This window comes from Calonectris borealis, chromosome 10 (genome assembly GCF_964195595.1).
Source record: "Calonectris borealis chromosome 10, bCalBor7.hap1.2, whole genome shotgun sequence".
NCBI classification, from domain to species: domain Eukaryota; kingdom Metazoa; phylum Chordata; class Aves; order Procellariiformes; family Procellariidae; genus Calonectris; species Calonectris borealis.
Genome location: NC_134321.1, coordinates 11,949,444 through 11,966,586, shown reverse-complemented (window position 1 = coordinate 11,966,586; position 17,143 = coordinate 11,949,444). Strand labels below are relative to the sequence as shown.

General features: G+C 39.6%; 1 long non-coding RNA gene across 1 annotated transcript; it reads left to right on the top strand.

The window, feature by feature from the left end:
- Positions 1-429: 429 nt before the first annotated feature.
- On the top strand, positions 430-16,310 carry LOC142086184 (uncharacterized). Its single transcript, XR_012675022.1, has 3 exons — positions 430-1,443; positions 2,486-2,535; positions 7,740-16,310. It is a non-coding gene; the product is annotated as an uncharacterized LOC142086184 (long non-coding RNA).
- Positions 16,311-17,143: the final 833 nt, after the last annotated feature.

Genomic DNA, 17,143 nt, shown 5'->3' with positions numbered 1-17,143 from the left:
ACATGTTGATGAAGCTTCTGTAGATACTGATCTCATAGAAGACATGTCAGTGAAGTTGGCATTAGTGGACATCTTCTGCCACATCAAGCAAATCTCTGAAACTCTTTTTAAACTACAGTGACAAACTGCAGTTGTAGTTTTGAGCTGATGATAATCTCAACATATTAGTAGGAGAAATGTCAGGTACATGACTTCCTTCTCAAAAAAACCTATTCTTATCAGCTATTTCATAAAGAAGTGCAGCTGTGTAAGGAAGATTTAACTTTTGGCCTGTTCAAAACATGCAGGTACATCTCTGAAGCATTTGTTTTCTGTTCAAGGTTTTTCTACCTTAGGAAGTCCTCCCCTTGTGCTGAAGGGAAGGTGTTAGACTGTGAGTTGCAGAGCATCCTTTGAACTAATTGTCCACCCACTTGTTTTTTTGTTTAATGTAAGCCTTGTCTGTGGCATCAGCAGTTGCATTGTGCTAATGTTAGTCATTAATCCCTAGGATTTTTATTTCTTACGAGAATTAAATCATGGCTGAATATCTAAAGCCATAGAGTTCTGCATGCAAAAAGTACATCAAAATGAAAACTTTTTTGAGTCTGGCTCCAAAATTTTCACTGTCCAGAGATGTAACATATATGTGGTTTTTGTAGTATTTCCTTCTTCTAGCTGGAGATGAACCTCCTTCTTCCTGCATAGCTCTGCTCAGGGATATTCTAGTCTTGGAGGAAAATTTATTTTGTGTTTCCACTCTCGAAACCCACTGTTACAGCACTGCTTGAGTTCTCATCTCCTGCATGCCTAGCTGATAGGTGCAAGTGTGTGTGATGAATGAGGGAGAATTTCCAGGAATTTTTAAGTTTTTCAGTGCTTGCTGATAAAAGTGCTCGCAGGGCCTAAGTAGGAATTGTTTGCAGTGTCTGAACAGCATGGGGAACTGACACAGGTAGATGTGTAGCTTTAACCTGAATCGATTCTCTGGTCAGTTCAGGGAACAGGAGCTGCTTAAGCCAGCACTGCAATTGGGGAAAAATGTTCATTAAGCTACTGATTAAAGTAACATCAAGTCCCCTTACTGAAGAGTGGAGGTTTCAGAGTTCCCTCTTTAGCTTGTTAGTACTGATACGAAGCAGGAATATATACAAGAGGATTCAGAAGAACTGAACATGGTGGGAATTGTGGTTCAAAAAAGAATTCCCAGGGGGTATATGGAAGTTATCCCCACTTATCATACTTAGGCTGTTAAAGGTTTAGGCATTTTAAAAAAACAAACAAAAAACCCCTCAGCTAAACATTGACATTTAAAAGACTGTTCAATTGAAATTTGAGATGAATGTTCAATAATTTGTTTGGTTTTTTCTTATTTCATCAGAAGATATTCACCCATGTCTTATACAGCAGAATTGTGAGATTCCTATACAGAGAGGTTGTAAACAGAGCATGAAAATACATGATGTAAGCAGCCAATTTGCCTTGAGCAGTTTTTTCTCTTCCACAGGGCCCTGTTGCATAACTGTTCCCTTCAGTCTGGCTCTGGTGTTTATGGGCTGGATGGTACGTGAGAAACTAATCAGAACATTTTTCACTTCCAGATTTCTCCAGAAATTCCTAGTCCTTAGAAATTCTGCATGTAGTAATAGCATCCAGAGAAGCAAGGGTTAATTTCCATAGGATTCCCTCCCAGCGTTTTCTCCAAATAAATACTGTTTATAAGTTAGGAATGAACTTAGTATTTTGTGTTCTTTGAACAGTAAGCTTGGGACAAGAGGCTTTGTCTTATCTCTTTTTTTTTTTTTACTGTTCTGCTGTTCTAGGGAGTTGTGTAGGGTGATTGCTAATCCTTGGTGTGTGTCTAAGAGCAGCAGAAGCAATTACTGAAGGTCATGCTGACCTCGGGCTAGGTTCCTTTTGTTTTTAGGTTGCTTATTAGTTACCCTTCTAACCCAACATCCTTTGTTTCAGACAGAAAGCCATTGCAGGAATGCAATAGCAAGGGAAGGAGGAATGCTTCATTCATAAATCTGAGAGCATTTACAAAGGAGGCTATAAATTATTATCTAATTTCTTTCATCTGAAGAAAAGAAAGCAGGATATTGCAATTAAACATTTTGTTCAAGATTGCATGCTGAGACCATGGCAGAACTGCAAATAGGGTACATTAGTGTCCTCTGTAAAGGGTCTCTTAAATCCTAGAGCCCAGTAATGCAGGCTGCACCATAAGTACATGGATCATTGTTTCCACTATTATGCTGGTAACATGGAGGAAGCTGGTACCTCCAGTACTGAAGATATTGGAGGAGGAATTAAACTGAACCTACAGGGTAAAATTTAGTTTCCTTCAATACATAATGCAAATAAAAGTGAGTAATGTTAGTAGAAAATAAGTTTCAGTTTTAAGATTTCTATGTGAGTTTAATATTAAAAAGATGAAAATATATTTTTAAGTGTCAGTCTTAAAAAAAATCTATCCTGAATAACTCAATCTCTTTCTCTACAGAGAGCTGATAGTGGTTGAGCATACTGCTGTAAAGTTCAAGTGAACAAAAGGTAACTCAAAAGACAAAATAGAATGCTAGGCTAAGAACCAAGAGGTGATCCTCAGATTTGGTCCAAGATTTGGGAAAAAGAAATTGCGAATTTATTCTGATCCTTTCTTATTCTATTGCCACAGCTAAATAACTTGGGTGTCATTAGCACAACTGATGCTTGTATAAGGACTTTTGTACTGGTAGCTCTGGATCTACACTAGGCAGTGAACTGACTTGATTGAAATGCTTGGCATGCAAACTCTGTGTCTCTGCATTTCAGTCTGTTCTTAGCTATTTCACAGGTGTATTGAGAACTTGTCTGTAACATTTTTTAATAGTAAGATACCATATCTGTTTTAATTATAAGAATAACTTTCCACTGGCAATCTGGGAAGGTAGATTATGCTACCAGGTCTCTTCATGAGGGTTATACCATGAAGTCCTGTAAAGGTATTAGAGATACAGCTGCAATTGCATTTATTCAAGCTTCATTTTTCTAACACTCCTTGTTGTTTAACACGGGGTTATATGATATAAATTATCTACTGCGAAAATTCCCTTGTTTATGTGAAACTTTGCATTACCTTATTCCTTGTTGTCTTTTCAGATATCTTTCCAACCAAGCATATACTCAATTTTGATATGATTTTGGTTGTGTACATTGGATTTTGGTGATGTAGGAGGGGAAAGCACTTGGCTTGTATTTTTTAGTGACTTGGAAATATTAGCATAGGATGTACATTACATGAGAACGCAGTTCATCAAGAATCAGCAAACTGATGGGTGAATATGTCACTGTCAGTTACTAACATCTGAACAAGATGCAGCACTGTGGGAACCTTGCTTGTTAGGTAAGTTACACCTAGGTCTCACCCTCTTGAAATCCAAACTAAGCCCCCCACCCCTTGAGTACTTAAAGATACCGCAAGCTGGGAGCCTCCTCGATTGCGGTGTGACAGTACAGCTCACGGAACGTACAGGCCCTAGCATGTGATATGCATTAGGTTGGAGCAGGATGGAGCACTGCATGTTGAGATCCTATAGTCTCTGTGGGCTGTACCTCGGGGTGCTGAAGATGAAAGCTTCAACAGTGTGAAGCTCTGCGTGGGCTGTGTTTGGCCCACAGGCTATGTTCACCATCCCTCATGTTCACTGGAATGTAGAACTTTCCAGCCTAATAGAGATGGTGTTTGTTTTTTTAACTGTTTAACAAAATAGAACTTGTAATTATCTGACCCTAAGTGGGAGTCACTTAAAATGCATTAGTCGAGGCCAAAGGAATTTCCATTTCACCCATCGCTCACACTAACACTCATTCTAAGCTCTTCTATGTTGAGAAACCGCCAACTCAACTGCGGGTGAACCGTCTTTACTGGCATGATGTTGCTCAGATTCATGCCAGGCATTCTCACTTTAGACTCGGATTTTTACACAGTAACCCTGCGTATCCCTTGGGTACACTTTTACACAAGTGTGAACTCCCTGCTTAGCTCTGTGCCTTCTTTGAATCTTCAGGCTGAATTGATAAACCACAGCACCCAAGCATATCCCCTGTGGCTTCACCAAGGAGACTTAAATAAATTCTGAATAAGTTTTACTTTTTAGAGAAATGAGGCAAGCAGTTGAAAAGAGCCTTGCAGCTAGACAAGATAACCCCTCTAAAATGAACCGGAATTCACTGGTTATCTGAATTTAAGTGCAATGTCAAATTATTTTCAACAAGGGTTCAGACCGTGAAGTTTGTGTCTGGTAGAGTCCAGCTTCTTCGGCATACTGACAGTGGCTTCATCCTTCTCTCCTGCTCTCCGTAAAGAGTTTCTCTCCATATTTGTTAAGAAGTCCCTTTGAAGGTGGTTGGGAATTCACTTTTAAAAGTCAGTGTTTGATACTCAAAACTTCTACTGTTTTTGGCAAAATATCCTGTCACAGATGTAATGCTCCGTTCAAATCTGTAGGGGACAATGTTCGGCTTGGGTTTAGGTGAATGTAAGCATCTGCCCAATCTCCTTATCTTCCAGACCAAGGAATACAAGGAGGCTTTGTCTTCCTTGTCCTTACAGAAAGCATCTACAAAGGTGATGCAGCATAAAAAGCTATCGTAGTACAAAATATTCTTAATATGGGATTATGTGAACGACCAAATGCAATGGAGGAGGGAAAACCGTGTGTGTGCAGCAGTTCTGCCTGGCTAGCCTTGTGGCCTTAATGACTCGATGATCAGGGTGGGAAGTATTTTTCCTGTTTTTCTCCTGGAACTTCTCTGATCAATAGACTTTCCAATAGTTACACGATGGAATGACAAAAATGGTCCTGTTTCCTAAGAAATGTCTCTGGTGGCAAAGATTTTAAAGGTCTGGGAGTTTCCCTATTGTATTTAATGGGGCCTTTGGCTCATAAACACATTAAACAAAGAAACAATAGATCCCTAGGGGAATTTTAAAAGCTGAAGTGTAGGAACTTTAATAATATTATGAGGACCTAATATGTCTGATGTGGGAACTTAAATCTGAGGCAAGAATTACGAAAAGAATGTTTGAAGTGAAGATTTAATTACATGATTTATTGTTAATCGTTTATTATTATATATACAGTGCCAGGGGCACTCCTGGTGCTTTACAGATGATTACAGAATAGCAATTCCCAGATCAAAGATCTTGATCATGCAATCTTTATTCATGTAAATATTCCCCATGGTGCCTGATCTTGTTCCATGTTAAAACTCAATAATCCCCCCCAACACAGCCCATCATAGACAATTAAAAGAACTTCAGCAAGAGAACACTGATTAATTATCCTCCCCAGAACACTGAATATTTTGGTGCCATATATTGTATGGATAAAAGATATCTATTGTGTTTTAGCAAACCTCACATTTTTCTGCAGCTTTAATTCTTAATTACAGTGTCAGCAAACATTAAGATTATTTCCATGATAGAATCGGCTTATTTCTGGAAGAAAAAAGTCCACTGGCTTGTCCCCATATGTTTCAGACCCTGTTGAATTAATGGAGCCAATTTACTTGCATGTAATTATTCCCTCAGTGACCAGTATAAAAGTTTCACCTTCAAAGACAGATGCTGAATGTGAAATACTCCTGTGAGTTATACAGATGCTGAAATCTCTATTTGCAGAAGGTTCTGCTTTTCTTTGTTTCGTCCTGTGACACTTTGCACTCCACTGGAAATGCCACCAATGAGCAATGCACTTAGATGGTTTTCTTATTCTTCAGCTGAAATGGCTGTTGTTTATCCACTGGGTTGCTGTAGGCAGCCACAGAAGTGAACACAACTTTTGCAGCCATCTTTTGGCTTATGTCTTTGAGACATAACAGCTCTGGTGGGGAGAGATTGAGACGATTGTGTGCAGAAGGCAAAGGAGGCTTTTTTTTTTTCCTCCATCTGTTACAGAATTTTAATATAGCTTTTTGCAGCATGCTGTCCCATTGCTGTAAAAGCAGTAGCATGTAGCACAGAGAAAGGTATTCTGGCTAGCGATGTGTGATGATCTACATGCCCAAGATTCCAGTGTAGTGATCAGGATTCAGATTCCTATCTGAATATCGTTGGTCTAGACAGTGGGTAGGGAGTATTGCTAGAGGAGGCAGTTTGGTTGATACCCAACATTGCCTGCTCTTGAAAACACTTTTTTCTTTCAAAGTTGTGTTAGATCATTAAGATTTAAACAGTTTAAGGTGTCATATAATTACCCAGGCTGTTAATGAAGTCTAGTACTTAATGCAGGAATGAGCAATGAACGTTGCTCTGTCCAGTAGCTGGCTGGCACTGACCGATTTTGTGTTTACAGCTAGTAACAGGGAAGCACTTTTTCATGCAACTCCTAATTACATTTAGAAACTTACTGCCACGAGATGGTGTGGAGGTTAGAAGTCTATATAGATTAAAAATGGGACTAGGGTAATTTATGGAGGGTAGGTCCATTAATGACTGTGAAACACAATAGTTCTGGTGTGATCTCTCAGTCCTAAACTGTTGTTTGCTGGAGAGTAGGAGGATGTCCCTGGGGAAGAATTGCTCTATATACACACCCTGTTTCTTATACTATTTACCTTACTGTTGAAAACAATGCACTGGGCTAAAGGGAGATGTCAGCTGGCTCAGCGTCATTGTTCTTACATTCTCACGTGTTCCAGGTTCTTGGAAACTTCTGATTTCAGTCCCTAATAGTGTGGCTCATAGCATTATTAATCCTCCTTGTATTGTATTCATAGCCACACAACCCTTCCTCAACTCCCTAACTCCTGTCTCAGCGTGCCTAGGGTTGAATTCTCAAGAAGGGCTGGTCTGTAGTTGCTACCAATTCTACACATAAAATTCTGACTCCCCCTGAACCATTGACAAACCTTCAGAGGGACTGGAGATTCACTGCAGTCATGGATCCCTTGGAGATTGCTCAGATTCAGCAGCGAACAAATGCTGACTGACCTTCATAGTTCCCTTCTAGCTCTCTCCTAAATGCTTTGGCAATAAGCAGTTTTGATATACGAAGTTGAAGTATGGCTATGAAGTGATTTACTTAAGGTACAAGTGAAGGAATTGTGAACCAGAATTAGGATTATCTAGACATAGAATGTCAAGTTTCTGGCCAGATAATACAATAGCACTTTTGGAGGGCTTCTAAACCGTGTAATATTATGTTAAGGATCAGCTTTACAGTCACAGGCAGGTTTGGCTGTCATCAGCAGAAGACATCCCTGCCTTCCCCTCTGTTTTCCCCCTTTTCTTTTCTTGAGCTATCACAGTTCCCAGTCTAACATGTTAGCAAAGACTGCAGCTAATTTTAGTTTACGTGAATAAAACAAGCTATATTGCATGATAACTGAATAGGACTGCATATACCATTCAGTCCTCCTTGTTGTGAGACCTGTGAACTCTGGCATAAAAATGGTGTAAACAGATGGGAATGATAACTGCTTCAGCTCCCACAGCTACATCCACCTCTGATCGTAAGCCAGAGACCTTATAGTGCAAAATCGTTTGGGAGCGGGACAGACTCATCCCATAGGTCGGATACAGTCTGTAGGCTGTCACTTTCTCTGATCTAGACAGCTGTGGTATTCAGGTCTAGTCAGAAGGCCCCTAAACATGCTAATTTTTGTTAATTATTCTTGTGCATATTCTGGTAGTGCTTGAAAGCCCAAACTGAGATTGGGACTCCATTGTGTTAGGTGCTGTGCTAACACATACATCGTGTTTCCGTTTTCAGTCTGTCTTGAGTTCAGCAAGGAGCATCGAAACGAAAATGGAGATTAAAGGTAAGGGACTACTGATATGAATTGTCATAGCTCCACTGAAAACAGTGGACATTCTCAGGTTCAGGTTTTTCCCAAAGGTATGTTTTCCTGGAGACTGAAAACATTCTCTTCACTTCTTGAAACAACTTTAGACATGATTTTTTTATCTGTAATGCCTTATGTCAATATAAACCCTCACAATAGAGCCTGAAACTAGACAAGAGATCCTGACATGATTGCAACCAATCTTCAACAGTAAGTATAAGGAGAATTGCGATTTACTTTATCCAGAGCTATATGTTGTCTAAGTTTACTGTAAATGGATGCTTAAGAAACAAGTGACCTCCTGAAGACCTCAGGATTCAAAGAATAACTCAGAAGTGTCCGTACAGGTTAGTGTGACCCACAAAATATCCATTACTCATTCCTCTCTAACTCTGAAACAGGAATGCCTTTGTTTCTCTCTCTCTTTCTCTTTTTCTCGAACTTGAAGGCAATAACAGGACCTGTGGCTTGCTCCGTACATGTCACTGCCTGCCAAGAACAGCAGGCAAATGAGTAATACTATTCCTCCCTTGAAATTCTTTCCTTGAAGTGAAATTAATGAAAATCTTTATGATGAAAGAGAAGAATCCAGTTTTGTGGAGAGTCAAAGGAAGGATTTAGACTTAGATTGGTTTACCCCCCCGTTTTCAATCGTTTTTACAATAGTGGTGGTGGAAATAGCTAGAAAAACAATGGGAAAAGGAAAAGAATGATTTAAGTATTCAAAAAATCCTTATCTTCTGGCAACAAGCTAATTAGAAGCTAGTAAAGCGAAGCATTGTGATCAAAATGGGAAATCCAGTCATAAAAATACCTCTAAGCCTCTGATGCTGGAAGAGTCATTGTTAACCTATTTTTGCACCAAGAACCGGGAGCTTCAGGACAGGACTTTGTAAAAGCCATCAGTTGAAAGAACAAAAATCTGTTCACGACTAAGTAAGCTGCTATGCTGATTCTTCAAGGCCAGGAGGTAAACATATAAACAGTCTCTAGAACAGCAGAGGAGATGAGTGGTAAAAGGACTTGTTTTTTCTTTCTTGTGTTTAAACAGAGTGTTCACCAGATTTTGGTGGTGTTATCATCAGACAAGTATTTTCTTGTAAAATTGATACCTCCCAGTCTACTTCTTATTAGTAACGTAATAGCTGTGTTGAAGTCATGGTGGTCTAAGGATAGAATGGAAGCTAGGCATTCAGAGAGAGATGATATCTTTTATTAGATATTTGTATGTACATTCTGCCTTCCCTGAGAGACCTTAAAAGAATCTAGCTGATGAATAAAAAGGATGCTTTCTCACCCTTAAACTTGTTCTTTCTGGGCATGGTGCAAGAACGATAGCAGGGTAATGTAAAGAAGCAGCTTCCACTATTGTTATCTGTACTGTTTGCTGTGTGAATAAACAAAGGACTTCAATCTCCAGCACTGTTTTTGCTATGATGAATGCTTTGTAAATGCTGATGGATGGATCAGGGGAGAATAGAAAGATATGTCTGACACATCTTGCCAGTACTGAATTCATGTATGGATCGAAAGTGAAGTGTAATTACCACCCAGATCAAATTCTTTCAAGAGCCAGAGCTGTCTAGACCAACAGCAGATATTTATTTTTAGGGTTGATCTTTGTGGGTTTTATTAGCAATGCTGCCTTCCCTGGGGTAAAAGTAGGGGAGGGAAGAAGACAAAATCCTCTTGAGCTTCCATTGTTAAAACAAGCTATGTAAAGCTTACAGGAGAAACCTTAATTCTGAGAGCAAGCTGTATTTTTGCGATGTTCCTTCTGAAATATTCTCTGCTTTAAATTGGCTTGAGGAATCAGTGTAATAAATCTGGCATTTGAAAACTAGATGATGTATTTAGAGAAAAAGTAACTGTGTAACTCAGAGGGGATGATAATTAAGTTTTTTCTTCAACTGAGACAATCCTGGGCAGTTAATTTTACCAGTAGTCACGATGGGTAGACAATGAGGTTTGTAGGTTAGTGCAAACCTAGATATGACTCTGTTCGCTATCGCTACGTAGAAGGAAGGAGTTGGACCCATTCTGCTAATAGTACCCCTTTTTTAGCAAATTGGTTAGCCATTGCTAGGCTCTGATGTGCATTGCTTCTGTATTTCAGTTTGCCCCCGTGAAACACCTGCATACAAATCTTTCAAATGTAGCACGCACCAACTTCTTTGTTATGTTCAACTGGGTTGTGGGAAATGAGCGATCTGAAGGCGTGTTACGAAATTTTTCAAGTGGGCTACTCAAATCGGAAAGCTGAAGAGATGCGCTTGGATGTGCAACAAGAAATCTTCTAAAGAACCTGGAGTGGGATCCTACAAACATGATTTCACTACCTGTAAGTGGGTGCTAATATTCCTCTTTCCCATCTGGGGAGAAGACAGACCTGCTTAAGACTTTCAAAATGTTCTAAGGCTCTCACATTGAACATCTCTATAAAAAAACAGGTTTTATTTCAGCAGCATTTTGTCTGAACAGGACTGTTCTGCCCAGCAAAGCTTGGTAACTGCCTATTCATAATGTACTAACATCCCAGCACTGGAAAGTGTTTGTGCTTAACCATGTTGAATCACAGACCTCTAGCAGTTGCTCTGAAGAACCTTCCAGTTAAGGCAGGAGTAAACATCTTTCTTTTCAAAATGGGTTTATGGGGAGGATGAGAATAAAAAAGAATGAACAGCATGGAATTCCTGTTTGATACTCATGACAGTTTATAAGTGAGAAGAAGCAAGTTGATACTTACTTAGAGGTGGGTGGCTACTTTTCACCCCTCATATCAGGTACTTGGCACTGCAGCTATATGGTGTTGCAAGAGCACAGCCGGTTCCCTGCTCTCCAGGCTGGCTTCCACTAGATGACGGTGTTGTACCAAGTTAGCTAGAGAAGGCCTGTGCCCGATCAGCCTGCAGCTCTGGGTGCTTTGCTGGTGATGTTGGGAGCAAAAGCAGGACTTCTGTATTAAATAGGTGCTTTATCTGATGGATTTACTGTATAACTGTATAGGGAAATGCTGAGAATGAAAAGACACTCTGAAAAGTGCTGCAAATGTGTCAGCTGGTTGATCTGGGATTACAGACAGGATTCAGGATTCCCACATGTCAATGGAAATGTCTGTATGAGGGGGACGGAGTTTCAACTTTGCTGTGATACCTGCAGTAGCAGTTCAGAGTGCATAGCTGTGTAACAGCTGAGTTCCTTACATTCTGTGCACATATATAATGCAATTATTGCTTACAGGTGGCTCAAAGACTAGCATGAGTTGTCTGAAATTTTGAAAGTACAGAAATTTTCATCCTGGGAGCAGGAATTAGGTCTTAAGTAGATGTGGCATCCCAGGTTTTAGAAAGGAGTATTGCCCATGTTCTCATATGGGGAATGGGATTCAGTGGCCAGGATTAACATATTGAAGTTTCTGGCTGCCAATCCAGTGGGGAGAAGGGTAGATTAGAATTGATTTTGCTTTTTTCTCAGTTATGTCAATATCCTTTTCCTCTGACATGCTGTTTCTATCATTTCTGGACAGATAGTGAAGTTTTTATGTAATAGTGAATAAAACAAGACAAGTCTATCAGGAGCTTCTAACCTCTATCCCAGGACTTAAGAAAAAACATCCATATAATTTCCCGACAGTTGACAAGTTTATCCTGGATAAAAGCAAATGCTTTCAGCCATCATAAAACAAAGTTCTTTATTATACAGTGTGGAAAATGTTGCAGTTGATCTTTCTTGTTTCCAGGCTCTTTTCAAGACATTTGGGATAAATTACTGTCTAAAAGAAAATTTTACAGTCGCTTTACATTATGTTTAAATTTTTAAGAGTAAAGACTTCGTAAAAGCAGCCCTTTAGGAGCATGCATGTGTGGAATGGTGTGATTCTGTGTCTGAACTGAGTACTTTCTTACCGCTGTGATAACTCCCAGTGCACAGCCACCTGCATGTGTGTCCTGTTGTTTGTGTATCTAGAAGTTTAAGAGCATACAGTCTGGAGGACAACACAGATATAAATGTTTTGGTTACATTATGTGAAATGGCATGTGGTCTGTTGATTGTCTATGGCTGCACTTGGTACAGCTGAAGCAAATGTCAGGGTGATGCTACAGGCTGTAATAGCAGGTGCAGTTGTATGATTTGTCTGCCTTGGAAATGGGACCTTCTACCTGCACCCCCTGATTTCCCACCTCTTTGAGTTTCCCATATTCCCTGTGGGCAGTTGGATGGCAGTTTATACCACCTAGCTTCTTGATGCGTTGGTCAAGACAAGCCTCAGAATACACTTTTCTTACGATATTCCTGTACCTTTCTCTATGGCGCAGACATTCCCGTTGCTTTTTGTTGGGTATCCTCTTGTCCACTGTTTTGTTGGAGCTGGAGGGGTCTAGGAGGTGTGATATGAGAATGTCTGCAAGGCTTCAGAGATTTCCGGTTCCAACAGGGCTGCATCCATTCCTGCTCCATCTTGAGCCTGTTAGGATGCCTTCTACTCCTGATGCAGTATCTCTTCTGTCCTATCCTTTGACTGTAGTCTCTCAGTGAAAAATACATGTTCTGTCCTGTATTACCCAAGTTACTTAGGAAGACTTATACCTACCTCACACTTTTTTAATGATGTTGCTAAACAAGACCCTCTATGCTTACCAAGAATAAGTATAATTTAATGGCAGGATTAGCATTGCAACATTTACAAAGGTCAAGACAATGAAGAGGTCCACAGAAACACTCTCACATCTTAGGGAGAACAAATCACAGTAGAGAGGGTGCCAAAGCAAAACGAAGTCTTGATTAGTTCTGAAATTTGAGGACATCTGGATCCAGATAAAAAGTTGTGGTCAGCTTTCTTCTCTAATATGAACTGAATCCAGACATCCTTGGACTTTGTGTTGAGCCAGTTCTGGAACCCATCCCCCTCTCTAATCTTTATTGATCTATGTCCTTTTTTGTGTGGAGCTAAATTAAGAGAATTTGGCATTCTCATAAAGTGGCCAGGCCAAACACTCAAGACTTGGGAAATGCAAGAATTTAAGTCGTTGCTACAAATTCACTATAGCCTTTGTGCATATGCATTATGGTATTGTCTTTAATCACAGGCTCACATACTATTAAATCTCTGCTCTGTTTAAAGTGCAGGATGGATATTGCTCACTTAATGAGCAGCTATTTAATATTTTCTTTCATCTTCATTGTTCAGTGTGTACCCCATGGCTTATTTACTGCACACTATTCAAAGCCTGTTCTGAATACAGAATTATTAATTTCCTTGGGAGCTTTCCTTCAGCAGTCATCATTATTGTATCTGGGTGCTTCACAGACATGAAATAATCTATTTTCACAACGCCTCAATGAAGTGAGGGGATACTGCACCCCCACTTGGACAGATGGTAAACAGAGATATGAAGATGAAGATAAAACATTGCCAAAGGTTTTTGAGTGTCTGGGACTTGATTTTTTTTTTTTTCCTGAGTTCATGGCACTGCAAAATATTTTATATATTCAAAGCATAGTTCCTACCAATTTCACTTCTAGCTGTGAATGCTCAGCAGTTTTGCAGATCAGACTCTAGCGTCTCCTGTTGAGTCCCTAAGAGAATGACTGACAAGCTGTAAAAATGTGGATTAATTGATTTTCTTAACAACACATACAAACACTGTGGTGGAGGGTGGGTGGAGTCCAGTTCTGCAGGAGCAACATTTATACATCTTTAGGAGAGACCTGGACTGATAAGCAGAGGGAGAACAGAGTCAGTTCCCCTACTCCCAGATGAATTCCCAAACCCCTTTCTCCAGCTGAACTCTGGCAATTAATCATCTCTCGCCTTTGCCTTTGTCACAGCTTCTCTTTTGCAGAGTCTAACTTTACCCTCTGGAGGATTATTTCCCTGGTGAGAAAGGTTTCTCCAGAAGGCAATTCAAATTAGGAGCTTAGTTTGGTCACCGCGACCAGCAATCCAGTGGGGGAAGTTCTTTTCCCATTGACCATAAAGGGACCCGATGGACATCATCCTCACTAGGCTGAAGTTATTCAGTGTAAATGACCTAGGTTTCCATCTCTGCTAGCTGCTCTTAGGCCCTACTCAGTGCATTTCTAGGCTCTCAATCCCAATAGCTGTTTCATCTTCTTCCCCCTCCCTCCATTCCCAGTTCTTACACCTAAACAGCCCTGTGCTTAGTTTTTGCTCATCCTCTAGTCCTTGCCTCACCAAACTGTTCCAACCAGTTTCTTTTCCTTCCTACTAGTCTTGTACTTTTTACCTTCTGCGTCAAGACAGTTTCACCATCAGTATTACTGGCTTGGCAGCAAGGTGGTCTTTAAAAGCACAGGGGACTTTTGGACCTTCCCCTGCCCTGTAATGCTGGGATGTATCTCAAACAGGTGGGAATGAGAGTATGCAGGAAAAAAACACCTCAAACAACATAGTCCTGAATGCTGCATGCGCAGCTTAGAGGTATAAGTGGGCTGGCACACACATGCACACCTTTCCCATGTAGGTGCTGCCAGGAAATGGTGATCTGTAGTGAAAATGGTTTTTTTTTTTTTACAAACTTTCACCTAGTATTGCAGATATTTTCTCCTTCAAGAAATACTGATTAAAGTCTTTGAAACACAGTTGCTGAGTGTCACAGGAACAGCACGAGACGTGCATGACAAAGACTCTCTCCTCTCCTTCAGGATCTTTTCTGAAGTATAGAGATTTCCAGATTTTTTTTTAACATGGCCAAAACGATGTATTTTTCTTCAGTTTCATTCTTGGACTGTTTTGGCTAAAACTTCCCTTTAAATAAATAAATCAGCCTAAGAGAGTCACACAGCATGGAAAATTTCAGCCTGGATAGCTAAAGGTTGGCAAAGTTTTCAGCAATTGAAAAGAGGATTTTATAATGAATGGGAAGTGTCAAGCAACCTTTGTAATAATTGATGCTACCAGCCCTTGCTTATAATAAGTACAATTATCAAATGTTTCAGTAAAATTATCTGTGCCCCAGAAAGAAGCTCCACTTTAGTGCCAAATCCTTCAGGCTTAATACCTTTGTTACTAAATGAAGCCTCGATTGCCAACCTCTAAGTACTTAGAAAGGAATGTTCTACTTAATTCCCATTCATAGTTGTAATTCATGACTAGTCTGAACTTTGAGTGCACCTGTAAAGGCACTGTTTGTGTATATTGTATTGCTGGCAACAGTAACTGTAGTAAAATGCATGGAACAGATGCCACAGTTAAAGCGTTTTCCTAAGATAATAGGAATATTAGTCAATTACAGCAATCCAATCGAGATCCAAATCAGTAGAGATGGTAGGAAGATGAGGTAACTGGCACTGCTGCTACCTGTGCAGTGTTTTCTAGAGAAACAGAAAATGTCACTCTGCAGTCTTAAGTAATACTGATCTGATGGTGAGAATATTAGCTGTGAAAATGAACAGTGTATCTGTGGGTAAAGGTTATTGAAAGCTGAGCCTATCTTAATTTTGAGGGTGTGTGTGTATATGTGTAGGCGATGATGAGTTCTGAGATTGGTTTTCAGATGTAATTCAGAGACCAACTGCAAGGAAACCAAAATTAGTCAGGAGCTGTATTCAGTTAAAATGCAGTCGTGTAAAGGGGGTGTGTCAGAATGGGATCTCCCCACTCAACTGATTTCTGGGCAGAGTCAGAGCTACGGGCTTGGTAAAAGCAAACACATTTTTCTGCATTTTGCCTTGTTCTTTCTTTAAAAGCCAAAGCAGCGTAGAGGGAATTGGACAGAATTCCTCTTTTAGGATGCTGCTTATTAACTTATGATTGGTTCCACCGAGGTATCAATGGGATTTACTTTCAAGGCGTTGGAATTGGATGACTGTCTTTGAAAACCTTGTTTGGCCTGCAGAATCTTTACAGATGCTAAGAACAAAAGGATCTAGTCAGAGTCCAAAAGCTGCACAGTTGATTTGCAGAGTGAATTAAAAGGTGGTTTGTCCAGCATTTGATTTTTAAGCTTGTTTTTAGGAAAAAAGAAATGAAAACTGGTAAGGAACAATTTACAAGAGAAACTCTGCCTGCCTCTCCATTCATAGGTATGATGCAGACCAGATATCTTGACACTTCATCAGATCTTTAACTTAATTTTGTTTCTCCATCTTGTGGCAACATGCTAGAGTGCTTATATCCCATCAGCTTCCAGCACTGAATATAGCAAATATGTAGGAAAAGTCAGTTGATGAGGCTAAACAAAGACAAAACAGAGAACACAATACAGTAGAATAAAATGGTAAATTAGGAAAAAAGGGTGGCAACAGTCTAAGACCTAGAAATCTACTGGTTTTTTCTAGCCGGTTTATTATTTTGATGGACTGGTATCCCCTTCAGTCAATCCGATTTGCCCAGGAATCAATTCTGCAGGCCACATGAGGCTTGCATTTACAAGCCTCATTAACAGCTCTGTTGGTACCCAGGAACTCTAGTTTTAAACACCTCTCTTTGATCTGGATTTGTCTAAGAAAACGACTTAAAGTTCTGATGAAGGGATGGCTGCATTTTCCTAGAAGATACTCTCCTCAAAACAGAACTAACAAATTACCGATAACAACCTGAACAAATGTCCAAACCACTTTCTAATGATTCCAAATAGGCCTTTGTTTCAGTGGATTTTCATCTGTCACCTTAAAATTTCATAACCCTATGACAGTCCCTGTAGGCATGAAACTTTTAGTCTATATAAGGTTGATTATGATTAGCTTCGTTTTATGCCTTCATGTAATACTTTCTTCTATCAATAGTTTAAAAAAATGTACCTATTGATTTGTTTTAAGTTACCAGGACACTACTTTTTCAGAAAACTTTTTCTAAAAACAGATACTGTAGATTTTTACTTCAAGGTAGTTATAAGTAACTGTAGATTCAAGTAAACCTTTTCTTCAGATTTAAGGAAAATTCATACTCCTTTTCAAACTCAGATCTGAAACTTAGGACTACCTTCAGTACATATTTGGAATCAAACAAACTTTTATCTGACCAGCTCAAAATTTGTGGAAATTTCAGGTATGGATATGAATCTAGGAATTAATTTTGTGACTCAGATTAATCTTTAGAGGGGAAAAAAATCTTCTTTCCAGCTCAATTTATGATTGATGTAAGATTTCAATAATAATGACTAACCAAAGAATAATGCCTCCTAGTTTTCCCTGTGAATAGCTGCTCTCTTTTTTGCCTTTTTTTTTTTTTTTTTTAAATAGTAGCAGTGGACAACAGAGGCCTTGGGCAGGAGAATGATTTCAGGCACCAAGTGGCGCATTTTTCTAAATTACTGTCTGTTTTCAACACTGTTTGCCAGCAGTTGGTAGAAATATTTCATGTAAATAT